Source organism: Malaclemys terrapin, chromosome 25 (genome assembly GCF_027887155.1).
Source record: "Malaclemys terrapin pileata isolate rMalTer1 chromosome 25, rMalTer1.hap1, whole genome shotgun sequence".
Taxonomy (NCBI): domain Eukaryota; kingdom Metazoa; phylum Chordata; order Testudines; family Emydidae; genus Malaclemys; species Malaclemys terrapin.
In genome coordinates, this window is record NC_071529.1 from 13,211,014 (window position 1) to 13,228,596 (window position 17,583).

Sequence of the window (17,583 nt, forward strand, 5' to 3'; positions counted from 1 at the left end):
GGCGTGAGCGCGCTGCCTGCCGAAGGGGGGTTAGCGTCCGCCTCCCAGGTGCCTGCGGAGGCCCCTCGCCAGGCCCGGCTTCACTACCGGCAGGATCTCGCTCTTCTCTCCCGGGCCGGCGCCCCGCGCAGTTGTCGGTGGCATGGCAGTGCCAGGTGGGCTGGCACATGCTGCCAAGCCCAGAGCGGGAGGCAAAGCGCCCCCCACGCCCAGGATTGCCTGGCGGGAGCATGGAGAGGCGCTGCTGGGCCGGGTGTTGCACAGGCTCGGAGTGAGAGATGCGTCCTGCCCCAGAAGACGGGAGGGAAGGGCAACAGTGGCACAAAATGACTTGCCCGAGGGCACCGGCACGTCAGTGCTAGAACCCAGGGCCCCTGCTTCCCAGGGCGGGCCCTGCTGATCTTCTCCCCGCCAGCTGGACACACACAGCTCTTCCTAGCAAGAGCCTGGGAGTGTGGGCTAAGCCAAGCTCTAACGCGTGGGGACTAAGACAGAGACCCACCCCCCAGGCAGGCTATTCCATAGCTGTCCACTCATGGGTTCCTTGCACCTTCTGAAGCAACTGGTGCTGGCGCCGTCAGAGACGGGACCTTGGACTGGATGGCCCTCGGCTCTGGTCCACTCTGGCAACGCCTGAGTTGCTAGAGGAAGTGTGGCGTGAAGCTGTCGATCTATCTACCCAGCCCTATGCACACCCATCCATCCATCCCTTCTTACCTGGCCTCCATTGCTTGGCGCATCTCCTCCAAATTGGTAAAGTTCTATGTTTAGTCTAATTTCCCTGGTCACTCTCGGTTTCTGGGACTAACTGGGCATCCATGGCCACGTCTCCTTTCCTGTGGGTGCCATGAGTTGACCCACCAATCAAATGCATTCAGCTGGCAGGGCGGGACAAAACCCTTGCCAGTCTATGGACGAAAGTCCATCTATGAGAGCAAACGGCCCTGATCATCTCCTGAATCTTTACTTTCCACCCTTTGCTGGAACAACAGGAATCTTCCACCCGGGACGTTCCCTTGCTGCTTGCGTGTTCGATGCTGCTCTCAGCTCAGAAGCTCCCTAGGCCGGATGTTACTCAGAATTCCCCCTCGTTCGGTGGCATGATGGGAACTGAAAACCCAGACCTCGTGCCAGACAGCGCCTCTCCATGTACACGGGGCCTGTGTGCTCTCCCACGTGCTTGTTTACATGGCTTCCTACCTCCCTGAAGGGTTGGGGTGTGGACGTGTCTTTGCATCATGCCTGGATACAGTCTCTGTATACCCCCCTTGCGTCTTGGCAGCATTGCTCTTGTGAGAATGACAGAAGAGAAGAGAACAGGGACAGAGGAAATAAAGGGACAGGCGGAGAGATGGAATTGCACTGCAATAGACTTGATTGGCATCAGTTGCTTCCTGATCTGAATGGAAAGGGGGTGACGTTGGACTAGACCGATAGAGCCACTATCTCTGTGGCTAAGATCCTGGGGGCAGCATCCGCGGCTCCCCTTCCGGGCTGGGCATGCCGGCATCAAAAAGCACCACTGCCGTCTCTAGCTAAATACCTTCCTCGCCAGCAGACAGTGCCAAGAAATCAGCGGGCATGTCCGAGCCAGCTTCCGAGACCGGCCCAGACTGCAAAGGCAGGATCGAGCTCACAGACTCCCCTCCCCATTTGCTGTAACACAGGGTGCACGCGGAGGCCTCTTGGCTGCATTGCAGATTCCCGGGAGCCAAGGAACTGGGCCCTGGGGCCAGGGGGTGCAGGTCTGGGTTTGTTATTTGCCTTGCAGGCGTCCAGTTTGCCAAGCAGGGTGGTGGTGGTTGTTTTGTTTGGCTTTTTTTACGACAGGGACAGAGTCACATCAGACCAGTGAAGATATCGGGCCCAGTGGATACGGGCAGTATTGCCTCTGAAATTCCAACGGGGCTTGGATTTTTCCTCCTGTATCCCAGATCTTCAGGGAATATTTTTCTTGCCAGATCTGTGCACCACAAGCTACTGGAATTAGACACTCCAGGGCCTGTTAATTAGGTAGAGCAGCTGCATTGTTATATTTGGGGCTCAAAGAGCCTCCCCCATGCTCTTACTCCCAAGAATGTGCCTGCCTGGCTTCTGACAGCAAAGCAAAGCCGCTTGCATTTCCCTTTCGCCATTGGTAGCCAGGGTGCAAGATTGTCAGCCCTACAAAGCAAAGCCACCGAGCAGAGAAAGCAATGCTGTAAGCCACGCGTGGGCACGGCCTCTTAGAACGTACCTAACCTTAACCCTGAGCTGCCACCACCTAGGCCTGAGAAGGTCAGTCATTGTCTTTGTCTGGCCTCTAAAGGTGGCTTTAAAACTGGGCAACAAAATGGCAGATGAAATTCAATGCTGGTAAATGCAAGGTAACGCACGCTGGAAAACATAATCCCAACTATACATAGCTAATTTAGACCCCATCATGTTATGTTACCACTCAAGAAAGAGATCTTGGAGTCATTGTGGAGAGTTCTCTGAAAACATCCGCTCAATGTGCAGCGGCTGTCAAAAAAGCGAACAGAATGTTGGGAATCATTAAGAAAGAGAGAGATAATAAGACAGAAAATATCATGTTGCCTCTATATAAATCCGTGGTACGCCCACACCTTGAATACTGCGTGCAGATCTGGTTGCCCCATCTCAAAAAATATATATTGGAATTGGAAAAGGTTCAGAAAAGGGCAACAAAATGATTAGGCGTATGGAACAGCTTCCGTCTGAGGAGAGATTAATAAGACTGGGACTTTTCAGCTTGGAAAAGAGACGACTGAGGCGGGATAAGATTGAGGTCTATAAAATCATGACTGGTTTGGAGAAAGTAGATAAGGAAGTGTTATTTACTCCTTCTCATAACACAGGAACTAGGGGTCACCAAATGAAATTAATAGGCATCAGGTTTAAAACAAAAGGAAGTATTTCTTCACACAATGCACAGTCAATTGTGGAACTCCTTGCCAGAGGATGTTGTGAAGGCCAAGATTATAACAAAGAACTAGATATATTCCTGGAGGATAGGTCCATCAATGGCTATTAGCCAGGATGGGCAGGCATGCAAAACCATGCTCTGAAACGTCCTTAGCCTCTGGTGGCCAGAAGCTGGGAATGGGCGACAGGGGATGGATCACTTGGGGATTCCCTGTTCTGTTCATTCCCTCTGGGGCACCTGGCATTGGCCACTGTCAGAAGACAGGATACTGGGCTAGATGGGTCTTTGGTTTGATGCAGTATGGCCGTTCTTACGTTCAAGTGCAGCTGTTGTTTTGTTCTGTGCCCAGGGGGCTAGTGTCAGCCACACCCAGAGGCCACCAAAGTGTGGTCACATGGTCGCCACCAACCTTGAGTCAAGCATGGAAGTGGGCTCCATCGGCTATTTCTGAGTCCATGATTAAGCCATACTGTGGGTGCTTTGCAATCACAGAATTGTGGGTGCCAACTCTTACGTTACCACGATGATCCTTCAATCAGAGCCCCAAGTCTCCACAGTGAGGAGCACAGACCAGGAGCTTTTTGATCCTGTCTGCATTGTCTAAGAATCCATCCAGCCCTAGATAAACTCCCAGGCTGGAAAACCTGGGCTGGGTTCTATGGGGTGGTGCGCAGTCTCCCCAAAGCTTTAGTGCTGGAGGATGGTGGGATCTGCCCCCGGTCCATGACACCAATATTGTCCTTTTAGGTTCACCACATTTCCCCCCCTCCCCCATTTTCTTCCTTTAAAACATCAACTCCTCCCCTCGCACCCTCATGAAACCCACCCCGTGGATCTTAGGCTGGTGATTTGGGGGTACCAGAAGCACCTCCATAGGGCCTGGCTTTCAGAAAGTGCTGAGTACCCGCCCTTTGGAAACCAGCCCCATTTAAAGGTGTCTCAGGATGCAGCCCACAAAGCGCTAGTTACATTTGCAAAAGACGTGGCCTTTGTTTCTTTTAGCTCCTGTCCCATTTAGCAACAGGATTTGGGCTGGAAGGGACCTCGAGAAACACCAAATGTTGTAGGACTTGGAAAAAATGGTGAGTTGGTAACGCGGCACACACAGGAGCAGTTGCACTGAACTCGGCAATGCCAACAGGGCTGCTCCTAGATTTAAATCTCATGATGTACCTATAAGCCCCTAGGCATCTAAGCGTGTATCTATAGGCATCCATACATCTAAGCATGGGCCAATAGGTACCTATACATCTAAGCGTGTACCTATAAGCACCTATACATCCAAGCATGGGACTAACTGGGGCCTGTTACGTCTAAACTTAGCGTCTTGGTCTTGTGAGTAGAACCAAGTGGGCAGGGTACCAGACTGGGAATTCCCAGCCCTTGATTCATCAGGTAAGTCTTTCCGCCGGCCTTGTGCCTCGATTCTCTACCTGTAAAATGGGGATGCTGCTCCCCTCGCAGTCTGAGGATCGAATCCTTTAACGACTGAGCTGCTCCAATGCAGGGTTGCTAAGGGCCTGATAAACAGACACGCCCCCCTCGCCCCCCCAACTCCCTGAGACATCGCTGACTTCCGGCTCTGTAGCATACCGGATCGGGGCCTCCATCCTCTCTTGGCAGTATTTTTCGCTATGACTTGTTCTCCATTCCCCTTCCCCCCTTCCAGAGCTGGGGCACAGCTCATGCTAATCACCAGCCCCCTCTCTGGATAGCAAAACTCAACTCACTGTCCCCAGGCCTGTGGTCTAGGCCACCCGGGCCCCGGGTGCGACCCTCTTTCCCCGCCCCCCATGAACCGGCGCGTGTGTGCATGTGCGCGCGTGTGGTTTATTAGCGTTATTTCAGCATTGTGATGCAGAGAGAGTCACTGTAACAGCTGCTCCTTGCTCGCCGTGTTTATTGTTACCTAGAGACAGCCCACTGGCTTTTTCCCAGCTTCCCCCCACAGCGCCGCTCTCCCCACTCTCTGATGCGAAATTTATAGCTTACCCATCCTGTCCCTTTAACCCTCTCCCATCCGGACGGCTGGCGGGAAAGCGAGGAATCCCGGTGGAGTTAAGAGAAACTGAGGCAACCGGCCCACAAGGTGAAAACTTGATGGCGTGAATGAACCTTGGCAGGAGAGAGAACCCAGCTCCGAGGCTGTCTGGTTAACAGTGGTTGGGAGCCCCTCATCTGAATAAAGAAGAACAGGAGTACTTGTGGCACCTTAGAGACTAACAAATTTATTAGAGCATAAGCTTTCGTGGACTACAGCCCACTTCTTCGGATGCATATAGAATGGAACATATAATGAGGAGATATATATACACACATACAGAGAGCATAAACAGGTGGGAGTTGTCTTACTAACTCTGAGAGGCCAATTAATTAAGAGAAAAAAAAAAAAAAAAAAAAAAAAAAAAAAAAAACTTTTGAAGTGATAATCAAGCTAGCCGAGTACATCATAACCCTGACATCATAATCAAAAAGGCTGACAAAGGAGGTGCTGTCGTCATCATGAATAAATTGGAATATGACCAGGAGGCTGCTAGACAGCTCTCTAACACCACATTCTACAGGCCATTATCCTCTGATCCCACTGAAGATTACCTAAAGAAACTACACCATCTGCTAAAAAAACTCCCTGACAAAGCACAGGAACAAATCCGTACAGACACATGCCTAGAACCCCGACCAGGGGTATTCTATTTGCTACCCAAGATCCATAAACCTGGATATCCTGGACGCCCCATCATCTCAGGCATTGGCACCCTAACATCAGGCTTGTCTGGTTATGTAGACTCTGTCCTAAGACCCTACGCTACCAGCACTCCCAGCTATCTTCGAGACACCACTGACTTCCTGAGGAAACTACAATCCATCGGTGATCTTCCAGAAAACACCATCCTGGCCACTATGGACGTAGAAGCCCTCTACACCAATATTCCACACAAAGATGGACTACAAGCTATCAGGAACAGTATCCCTGATAATGTCACAGCTAACCTGGTGGCTGAACTTTGTGATTTTGTCCTCACCCACAACTATTTCACATTTGGGGACAATATATACCTTCAAGTCAGCGGCACTGCTATGGGTACCCGCATGGCCCCACAATATGCCAACATTTTTATGGCTGACTTAGAACAACGCTTCCTTAGCTCTCGTCCCCTAACGCCCCTACTCTACTTGCGCTACATTGATGACATCTTCATCATCTGGACCCATGGAAAAGAAGCCCTTGAGGAATTTCACCATGATTTCAATAATTTCCATCCCACCATCAACCTCAGCCTAGATCAATCCACACAAGCGGTCCATTTCCTGGACACTACTGTGCTAATAAGCGATGGTCACATCAATACCACCCTATACCGGAAACCTACTGACCGCTACACTTACCTACATGCCTCCAGCTTCCATCCAGGACACACCACACGATCCATTGTCTACAGCCAAGCTCTAAGATATAACCGCATTTGCTCCAATCCCTCGGATAGAGACAAGCACCTACAAGATCTCTATCAAGCATTCTTAAAACTACAATACCCACCTGCTGAAGTGAAAAAACAGATTGACAGAGCCAGACGAGTACCCAGAAGTCACCTCCTACAAGACAGGCCCAACAAAGAAAATAACAGAACACCACTAGCTGTCACCTTCAGCCCCCAACTAAAACCTCTCCAGCGCATCATCAGAGATCTACAACCTATCCTGAAAGATGATCCTTTACTCTCACAGATCTTGGGAGACAGACCTGTCCTCGCTTACAGACAACCCCCCAACCTAAAGCAAATACTCACCAGCAACCACACATCACTGAACAAAACCACTAACCCAGGAACCTATCCTTGTAACAAACCCCGATGCCAACTCTGTCCACATATCTATTCAAGTGACATCATCATAGGACCTAATCACATCAGCCATACCATCAGGGGCTCGTTCACCTGCACATCTACCAATGTGATCTATGCCATCATGTGCCAGCAATGCCCCTCTGCCATGTACATTGGCCAAACCGGACAGTCTCTACGCAAAAGAATTAATGGACACAAATCTGACATCAGGAATCAAAATACTCAAAAACCAGTGGCAGAACACTTTAACCTGTCTGGTCATTCAGTGACAGACCTGCGGGTGGCTATATTACAACAGAAAAACTTCAAAAACAGACTCCAAAGAGAGACTGCAGAGCTAGAATTGATATGCAAACTAGACACAATTAACTCCGGTTTGAATAAGGACTGGGAATGGCTGAGCCATTACAAACGTTGACTATCTCCCCTTGTAAGTACTCTCACACTTCTTATCACACTGTCTGTACTCGGCTAGCTTGATTATCACTTCAAAAGTTTTTTTTTTTTTTTTTTTTTTTTTTTTTTTTCTCTTAATTAATTGGCCTCTCAGAGTTAGTAAGACAACTCCCACCTGTTTATGCTCTCTGTATGTGTGTATATATATCTCCTCATTATATGTTCCATTCTATATGCATCCGAAGAAGTGGGCTGTAGTCCACGAAAGCTTATGCTCTAATAAATTTGTTAGTCTCTAAGGTGCCACAAGTACTCCTGTTCTTCTTTTTGCGGATACAGACTAACACGGCTGTTACTCTGAAACCTCATCTGAATGCAATTGATCGGGCTCTATAGAGGGATTGCAGATACTGCTAGGAGAGCCAGGCTGAGAGGCGACTGCACTGGGGGGGGTGTGTGTGTGTGTGTGTGTATTGCTAGGCCATTCTGAACATCTAGTCCGACCTCCTGCCTACCACAGGCCAGAGACTCTCCCCCAGTTCCTGCATGAAGCCCACTCGTTCGTGGTTGATGTACATATCGCTCTATCGCCCACCAGACCTGCTCGTCTTTACTCAATAGGAAGGATGGATTCTGAATTCCTCCACTCGCTCTCTGTGTTTATCCAGCACGAGGTGCTCAGAGTCTTGGTGCAAAATAAACCTCCCTTTGAAGTAACGACTGCAGGATCGGGCCCTACACGTGCATGTATGTGGGTGGCTTGCTAATGTATAGCTATGTAATGAGACAGGTGGTCTAGTGGTTAGAGGAGTTATCTAGGAGCCAAGACTTCTGGGTTCTGTTTCCGCGCCTGGTAGGAAAGTGCAGTTTAACAGCTCCCAGCCCCACCGTACTCTGTCCAGCAGGTGACACTCCCCTCCCAGAACTGGGAAAAGAATGCAAGAGTCTCGGCTCTCTGTTTCCTGTTCTAACTGAGGTTGTTGGGACTGATTCCTGGTTCTTGCCCCCCGTGACTCAGTTTCCCCATCTATAAAATGGGGGGATAACACTGTTCTACCTTGAATAACTAATGTGTGTCCCTTAAGATTCTCCAGTCAAAGAGGCCAAAGCATTCCGAGTATTATGATCATTTATTATTCCAGCCCTACTGGGAATGTGCTGGAAAACATTGTGACCGTTCAGATTTCGGCAAACCTTACAAGACGTCACTGTATATTTAATGTCAGATGGTTCCGTTTTGTTGGTTTTTTTTTAAATCTTCAAAATGGTACATCCTCTCTTGAGTCCATCAGGCCACTGCTTTCCATTGCTTGCAATTTGCAAAAGCTGGATTGATTGGCCGCCAATGGGCGCACTTCCGGTTGCACGCCCGCCGCCCGCCACTCCAGTAGCCGGGGACCAAAGTATGTCAGTAGCAGGCTCAAATCAGTTGGCTAGAAAGTTTGGGGCATGGCTGCAGGAGGCAATGTGCTTTTCCCTTGATCTGATTGGTCAGAAGGAGCAACTCACAAATGGATAATGCACACTTGGAATGAGAAGCTAGTGACTTCTGATTGGCTAAGAGAAAGTTTACCCCCAAGCTCCTATACAGGTTCCTTATACTGATTCGCTAATGCAGCAGATACCACGGTGATGGGTGACCTTATAAAAGCTTACATAGTCAAGTGACTACAACGGCTCAGAGACCACAGTCATTGATGACATCATAAAAATCTAGCTCGGTTGTGTGTGGGAGCGGGGGTGTTGGGCAGCACCCTGTGTGTGCGTAATATATAATATAATTAAGTGTTTTTATTCTGTTTGCTTTTCACAGCAGCGCCTCTGATCTCGTTCCCCTGGGAGACTCCGTGGACGACAGGAGAACCTGTAGAGAGACGGTGTTGTGACTACCAAGGAAGCAAAGCCAGTGTGAGAAGGGAAGTGATGTTTATTCAGACTTTTGGGGGGAACCCTTGGGAGAAAGAGCTCTTCAGGAAGGATTCCGCGCCCCTTCGACGAAGGGTTGAAAAAGCTCCAGGCCCCGATCCTGGTGTCCTCCAAGCAGCTCTCCTGCAAAACCAGGGAAGATCAGAGGTGACATCCCTGAGATTTCTAGGAAGGAAGGAGCGGAGGAAAAAACACTTGTCAGGCTTTTTTTCTTCACCTCTCCGAACCACATAGAAAAAGAGCGGAAGCCAATTCATTTCCTCTTTGCAGGTCACCTTTGAAGTGCATCTTTCTGGAAAGAGACTACATGAAATAGGCCAGGCTGGACACCCTGCCCCCCACCAGGGTATCTTCTCTAGACATATGGGTGTCCCAGCAGCAACTGTGTGCAGAGAACTGGCTGTTGCCCCTGCGTTTGGGCCAGGAGGGTGTTTTCCCCCTGGTTTTCCCAGCTGGGCGCAGAACATTGGAAAGGGGGATGGGGCCTGCTGTGAATTCTGCATGGCAATATCAGTCGAGTGCCCCCGTCCCGTGATGCCTAGGGGCGCCAGCCTGGTGGCACTGCCACGTGGGGCAAGCTCTGGAAGGGGAGCTCCATCTCCACGGTCTGTTCGGTCCTTGAGTCCTCTGCTGAAACCAAGAGGTGCCAGTTGCGATCCTGGTTTCTTGTGACATCAACTCCCATCCGTGAGAAACTGGGCTGAGTCCCAACAAACTCATTCACACCGGCTATGACGTTGCCTTCCAGTTGACGTTACTAGCCAACTGGGTCAGATTGGAGCCTGTGTCTGAGGAGGGTGCGGGAGGCTGGGAAAGGTTTAAAGATGGCTTGTTGAAATAAAATGATACATTCAAGAGGAGCTGCTGTGTGGTTAAAGGCACCGGGTGGGGACTCGGCAGATCCTGGTTCTCATCCCTGTTCTGCCACAGGCTCCTTGCGTGACCTTGAGCAACTCTCTTAATCTCTCTATCCCTGGTTCCTCATCTGTAAAAGGGAGCCAATGGTCCTTCCCTTCTCTATGCAGATTGTCAGTTGTCTGTGCCGTGCCTGGAACCACGGGGCCCGGACCTCGGCCGGCTCCTCTCTGTAATGCCAGGATACCGGTAATAACAGGCGACCTGCTGTTTATATCGATCTGAGAAATCCAGCCCAGAGCAGGCAGGCGTGTGGGGCTGGAGATTCTCACCCAGGACAGGGCAAAATTGCACTCAGGAAAACGTCGGCTGAAGAGCGGGTTGAAATGTCCTAGCCTGCAGCCCCGTTGCTCTTCCAGTTCTGGGGCCTCACAGCTCTGCCAGGGCTCTTCATTCCTGACCTACAGCCCCCCCCTTCGGATACAATCTGGGGCTCCCCCCCCCGTACAGATTTGCCGTTGCCTCTAGGCCTGTAGCGTCCCCTTTTTCTGGACCGTCTCTTGAGGCCACTCCCAGTCCTCTGGTGGTTCTTCCGTGGTGCAGACTTGGGACTAAGCGCAGACCAACCAACTGATTTCACTTGTGAGGCCGATTCCATCGCTGCTCTGTGCAATGGCTTGTGTGCAGCGCTGCACTCTACTGGCCTGTGACCTACACACTTGTGCTCCTGCCCTGGTTGGTCTGATGGGGCCAGATCTTTGGGGGGATGAGGGAGCTGGAATCCAGACGGCCCTGCCCGTGGCTGGCTGGGGTCAGTGGGCATGGCTCATGTCAACGGGCGCTGGGAAGAGCTCCGTGGAAAGCCGTTTGCGTCTCACAATCGGTTCTTAGCTAGACAAACCCCAGGAACGATGCTAAGTACTGTTGAGCGCCAACCCCTGGCACCTCGTCTGATAGCCAGCTACTCACGTGTGTTCAGACGTCCCGCGTGTGTAGAGCATTCCTGTGAGAGGAGCTACCTGTGCTCGGCACTTGTGGAAAGCAGCCCGGATGTGAATGCTAAGCTCTCCCCTCCCCCTTTGCTAGCATGAACGGATCCTCACCCCCATTTTACAGCTGGGGAAACTGAGGCACAGGGCAATTAAGTGACTTGCCCAGGAAGTCTCACAGTCCACGCATTCTCTCTCCTCTCCCAGTCCCCCACCTGCCAGAGGCAACTCAGTTGCTTGGGTGCATGAAAAGCATTAGGGTAATAAGGAGAGGAGCTAAAACCAAAGCTCTTTCTGATGAGATGGGTGCAGCTCACACACACACACACACACACACACACACACACACACACACACATTGTGTATCTGAGCTGTTTGGTTTTGTATCCCTTAATGCACATCTCGAGCAAATCTGCCCTCACACCCCTATTGATGCAGGTCACGTGACTGTTTGGTTCTGCCCCCTCCCCATCCCCCATGGGTTTGGCGCTCACTCCAGTTGTGGGGACTTCTGCAAAGTGGATCGCGGTTTAGTTTACCCCAGACACACCCAACAAAGCAGGACATGAAACAGCTCCACCGGGTGGAGAGGTGAGTTTGTGCTTGGGTCAACGAGGCTTCTAGAATCTACTGCTAGAGGAAGCATCAGCGTTTGGAGACTAGCAAGTGCTTGAGACAGAAATAGCTCCCTGGCACAGAGGCTGAGACCAAGCTCGTGACAGGGTTGTAACTGCCCCTCATTCCACCCTGTGCCAGCAGAAATCAAAGACCATTGGGTTTTCCTGATAGGAAATAGGAATTGTGGACAGTAGTACAACTGATTTAGAGCCAATAACCAGCCTGGGACCTCAGTCCCAGCCTGGACCATGTGGGAGGTTCAAAAAAGTTTTGGCGAATGTTTTGGGTGTGCATTCAGGTGTGTGGTGGGGAGGTGTTTTGTAAGTGGTCTCTTAAATGTCCGTGCCCTTCTGCACTTCCTGGTTGCCTCTGCTGGCTTGTGATTTTTTTTTTTCAAGGGTCCCCCAAGTGACAAGGAGCCCCTAGATCTATCGAGTGGGAGGATTAGGCCTTGAGTTTCCTCCTCTGCTCCTAGAATGGAAGTTGTGGTGATGGTGAGCCGATTCCATCGCTGAAGAGGAAGGTGAGGCCTCTCTGTGAGTTGTGGGCTCCAAATGGCCGGATGCTTTGCTTGGCCATGAGTCCAATGTTGTGTTTATCTGAATGTAAAGGAGTTAGATCTTGGCAAAATGCTTATTGCCAGTTGTGGTGCAGTTCTTAGACAATGAGCCTATGGCTGGTCAAACTTGATCCCTCCCTGAGACACTCTGCCTGAGAAACCCTCTCCTGGGTGCAGCTGATGCCGATAGGTTGTACACGCTGCAAACAGCACGTGGTGCCATCATGTTACCACCAGCCTGAGGCGGGGGCACAACTGTAACCGGAATAACAAAATCACTGGCTCTCACTCCCTTCGCTCTCCTGTTCTTTGCCTTGCTGCTCCTTTGGCCTCCCTCTCCCAGCCTTCGACCACGAGCCCCCTACAGCTCTGTCTTCCTGCTCTTACCCACCGGGCCCTGCACCCTCGCTGCCTCAAAGGGTTGTCTGTGATAACCGCTCTGGCATTTGTGTCTTGCCCACCTTGGGGCCCGCTGTCTGGCTGGGAGTTGGGTTGGGCCTTTACGCTGTAAGCTCTTAGGAGCTCGGACTATGTCATGCTCTGCCAATAGATGGGAGGAGATGGAGCTTCAGCATTGCTATTGTTTATAGGGCAAAGAAAGAAAAGATGGGCAGGCTAGGAGGAGTGGGGTACGGAGTCTCTCATCTCTTGGTTATGACTCAGGTCAACAGCAACCCAACGTGGCTATGGTCCCATGCCTGTTTGGTGACCCGGCTGTATGGGCTTGTGGGTAAGGTGCTGGCCTGGCCTGTAGGAAACTGGGTTTCTGGGGCAGAATTCCTGTCTCCGGCACAAACGCCATCTCTTCAAGCCTCAGTTTCCCCATCTGCCAATTGGGTAGAATCCTCTTTCCTTTGCCTATTTCGATGGGAAGCTCTCTGGGGTAGGGACGGCCGCCTCCTCCGTGCCGCATCCAGCACAATGAGACCTGATCTTAGCTGGGGACCTCTAGGTGCTACTATAATACACGTAAGAGCAAGGCAGGTGAGTTTCAGCTGAAGGGTTTTAACAGGAGACCAAATCCCCATGGCAATGGTGGCTCTGAATTTGAGCCGAGGCTCGGAGTGTGCGTATGAGCTGGAAGCCTGCACAGCCACCGCCCAGGTCATCCCATAATCCCCTGGCGTTGTCAACTTTCCCAGGTGCTAAATTCACTTCGAAACTAGCAAAACTACCTCGCCCAGCCTCTGTTGGCCAGGGCGGGGAGCGGGGGAGCAAAGGGAAGGATACAAATCTCCTCAATTCTATGAAAAAGAGGTCTGCAACCAGGCTGCTTATCGCCGTTTCCATCGGGGGCTACTTGCTTTAATTCCTTGCCGAGCGGTGGAATTAAAGGAACGGCAGAAATATTATGTAAAGCGGAGATGATTTGATTTAATCATCGCGGCTGGAGTTGGAGTCGTAGTCTTAAAATCCCACCAGCGTTTAGGAGACAAAAGGCAGCTCGTGCGCGTTCTCCGCTGTTACTCATCCATCCAGGACTCTCCCCCTACGACTCCACTCCCCTCAGCTCTGCCCCTGTGGAGGGGCGTGGGGTGGAATCTAGGCACTGGGCCTTTAAATGCATCGCTTCTCTTCTTCCTTTCTTTCTTTTTCTTTCTGTCTTTCCCCTTCTCTCTCGCTCTCTCTCAGCAAGTTTTTTATGTGATTACAAGCGCTGCATGGTAATTAGTGCTAAACTCATTTGCACAACTACAGTTAATTGGCTACAACAATTAATTAATGTGTTGGAAATTTGGCACCGGAAAAAAAAAAGTTTGTCATCAAAAAAGAAAAAAAAGAAAGAAAAGAAAAGAGAGAGAGGAAAATGGCAAAGTAGAATTTACCCTAAGCCACCCCCTGCAAGAAATTCTGGGTTTGTTTCCAAATCACAAAGACTTCTCCAAACTTTTTTTTTTCTGGTAATAAATTCTGCATTTCTCAACTTTTATTCTTTCTTTTTGTCTTTTCATTTCCCCTCCCTTTTTTTTAACCTTCTTTTCTTTTTCTTTACAACTTAAGCAAACTCATTTCCCTGATAAAATATAGCATGACTAATGACTGAAGCATGTAAAAATCATTGGGAAAATGTCCTTGGAAGACGAATGCATTTTCAGCAGAATAATTAACTTAATTAACAAATTCACATGCATATTCATCAGGCTATTAATGTCTTCTCAGCTCAGCTTGACGAACATTGCGGTAATAACCATCTCATTTGCATACTGCATTCTACTGCTATCCAAAAAAAAAAGGAACATACACACACACACACACACACACACGCAGGCATACACTGCAACATACAGCTCCATGTCTTGCGTTGGCACATGCTTAGAGTCGTGGTGGTAGATTTCAAAAGGGCTTCTAAATTCATGGGCTTCTAACATACATAAGCCATCATCTGTGTCTTGTGCGTATGTGTGTGTGTGTCCTCTCAGTGTGTCTCTCTCTCTTCTCCTCCCCCCCCCCCCCCCGCATCTCTCCCGAGGGAAAACTTGGCACAGGTTCCAACTTTTCTTCACTTTCCCCTGCTCCCAACTGCTGCCAGCCTGCATCAACACAAAATTGCCATTTTCCCCAGCTCTCTGCGGAGCAATCTTTAAAAGCAGTAAGGTGTGACGCCAGCGACAGCCAGTTCTGGCAGAACAGCCTGCGGAAAAGGCGCAGAATGGAGGAAGATGAAGAGAAATAGAGTGAAGGGCACCGTTTCTATCGGTGTGTGGAGCGCTGAGGAGGAGGAGGAGGAGAGAGAGAGACAGAGGGAGGGGAGGGAAAAAAAAAAACCCACAGCAGCTGTCGTCCTAATTCCACTAACTCTCTGCTTGTGGTCATATTAGAAAAACAGATTAGGCGCCTCTGTGGCAGTCATTTATTCCTGACATACGTTAATATTCTATATCTTAATTCGCCCGTCTTGAGGCGGGCAGGCTTTTGGGGTTTTGGCCTTTGTGTGCTGGGCAGCGGGGAGGGGGGCAATAAGGGGGTGATTTGCGCCCTCCTTCTGAACCCCCAGCCTCCAAGGCGTGAGAGAAAACCCAGCCCTGTGCGTCTGGCTTGGATTCTGCAGCCTACTGCACGCAGATGTCGGGAAGGCCTCTGCCCTGTGGCATAGGAGAGGTCAGACTAGATGATCACAATGGTTCCTTCTGGCAGTGGCATCTATGCCTCTATCCTGCCTCGCCCCCAGTTTAACCCCCGGGCCGGCGTGTTGGTTCGGAAAGTTAAAGGGTTAAATGAAAAGGGGGGGCAGCTGGCGGGGGATGGGGGTTGGTTTGGAGGAACTTTGAACCTCCTCTCCCTTAGGCCAGTTAATTGGCCAGGTTTGGACAGCGTCTGGCGCGGCGCACGGGGGCAAAACTCCTCGGCAGCCAAATGAGAACCTGCTGTCTCGAGTTATTCCTCTCGACTGGCTGCGCGGAGAGAGCGGCCGGGCCTGGATATCCAGGTGATGGGCACTTGGTGGCTGCGGGGAGGAGCTCTGTGTTGGACCCGTGGGGAGGCTCTGGACATTTGAAGCCAGTCTTTGTGCCCAGCCCCCCCACGGCTCAGAAAGGGGGCAGCCGTTGTCAGCCCAGCTCTCCACACAAAGCCCTGGTGTCATTCCACTGAGTCGACGAGGGGCCGGATTGGAACTCAGGCGTCCGGGTATCCCCTGCCGCGCCGTAAGAGACAGCACCGTGAGCGGCTCCAGCTCGTCCTGCCCTGACCCTTTGCCCTCTTCCAGCTTGGCGGTGCTGACAGCTGGGGCGGCGGGAGGGGGAGTTCCCTTCCCATCCTCTGCCCCCCGCCTCATTAATCTCTTCCCGCTGCCCTGATCTAGGATGGCCAGTTCCTGCCATGTTCACATGCCACAGAAGCTCCTGGGGGGTTGGCTGAGCCCTGGGCTGAAGCTGTTGGTGGCCGGCTGGCAGCACTCAGGGGAGGGGGGGCAGCTTCCCGCTGAGGTCAAAGAGCCCCACTTTCGTCCCTTCAAAAATTCAGGTGACTTGTCTCATGCTAGGAAGCTGCCTCTGTTCCCCTCCCCCATTAACCCCCTCCCCACCTCCCTTTCCCACCCCGCCGGGCATCTCCCCACGGACTCTCCTACTCAGTCTGGTTTGTACAGGCCCTGCGGTTCCTCTTCACCCCCAGGCCCCGCCAAAGCATCTGAGAATGGTTCCTCCTCCTGGCTCTGAACCAAGAGTCACTCCAGATCGGGCCAGATGTTCGCCAATCTCCTTTACAGCCTATCTCCTCTCCTTCCCCTCCAGTGAGCGCCCCCTCCCCCTCCCCCTCCCCCTGCCCGGCAGCATTCACCAATCTGGCTGGAAAGGATGGGGGAAGGGCAAGGGGGGGGGGTCCTAGGTGACTGAGACCGAAGCTGTCTTTAAAGAGCCAGCAGGAGGCGCCAGTCTCCCTCCTTCCCTGCACCCCAAGTGGGTTGGTATTCCCCACCCCGCACGACCAGTAGAGCTGGACACGGGCGCCCAGCGCCATGCCAGGGGGCTAGCCTGCTTGCCAAGCAGCCTCCCCCCCCCACTTCTTTAGCTGTGTCTCAGCACCGGGGCTCTTAGAGATCTGAGCCAAATCCTCGGCTGGTGTAAACCAGTCTCGCACCACGGATGACACCAGCCAATCTTCCAGTGGCAGAGGCCATAGATGCAGGCTCTGAGCCCCTGGGAGCCCCCCACGAGCCGCTTCCAAAGGGCCTTCGTGTTCCATTCCTTTGACGCCACCCGGGAGAGAAAAGAGGAAGGGCTGGTGTGCATGCCGCTGCTCCCCCATGGGGTGAGATCAGCACGAATCAAGTGTGTCATAGTCCCCACACTGCCCGGTGTTCGTGGTGCTGCTGCACATAGTTCTTGACTCTTGGGAAGACCATGCTGGGGGGTATTGTAAGTTTGGGGCTGTGCAAGGTTTTGTGCAGAGGCGGTTTTGGGAGCCGTACAAGCAGCAGGAGTTTGCACTGTGCCTCGAGCTCTGACTGGAGCAAATTCAACTGCTTCTCGGGAACGGGGCATTGACCCTGGGCTGAGATCCCTGGGAGCAGGGATTGCCTGTGTGCTGTGTCATCACTGCAGGGCTGGTGGGGGTGTGAAAACAGAGCAAACCCCAGCTCCGTGACACGCATTTCTCCTCTGTGAGGAAGCTGACTTGCAAGGCCCAGGACACCTGCTATGCCTGGGCAAAGGGGTGAGGATGGTGGCAGTAGTGGGATACTGGAGTCAGAAGAAGGGCAACAGCTACCTATAATGTGCTCATCACAATAGTACATCTGATCTGAGAAGCAGAATTTCCATCTAGAAGAGCCATCTTCTCCCATTTGTTATCATTCCTTGTGGGCCAATTCTCTGCCTCCCTGAGAAGGCCAGCGGGGCCAGTGTGCAGCCACTGTTCTCACGAGGAACTCTGCTCCATCTAGTATTTCATCCCCAGCTGTGTCCGGCACCAGTTGCTTCAGGTGAAGGTGCAAGAAACACCCCCCAGTGGTCAATTATGGAATAACCT

The 17,583-nt window shown here is 51.6% G+C and overlaps 1 protein-coding gene across 1 annotated transcript in view; it reads left to right on the plus strand.

The window, feature by feature from the left end:
* CDK12 (cyclin dependent kinase 12) overlaps nucleotides 1-9,943 on the plus strand; it is a 73,781-nt gene extending 63,838 nt beyond the window's left edge. Inside the window, exon 15 of the transcript XR_008443292.1 lies at nucleotides 8,981-9,943. The gene's annotated coding sequence lies outside the window, so the exon portion shown is untranslated. The remainder of the gene's footprint in view (nucleotides 1-8,980) is intronic.
* The last annotated feature ends 7,640 nt before the right edge of the window (nucleotides 9,944-17,583 follow it).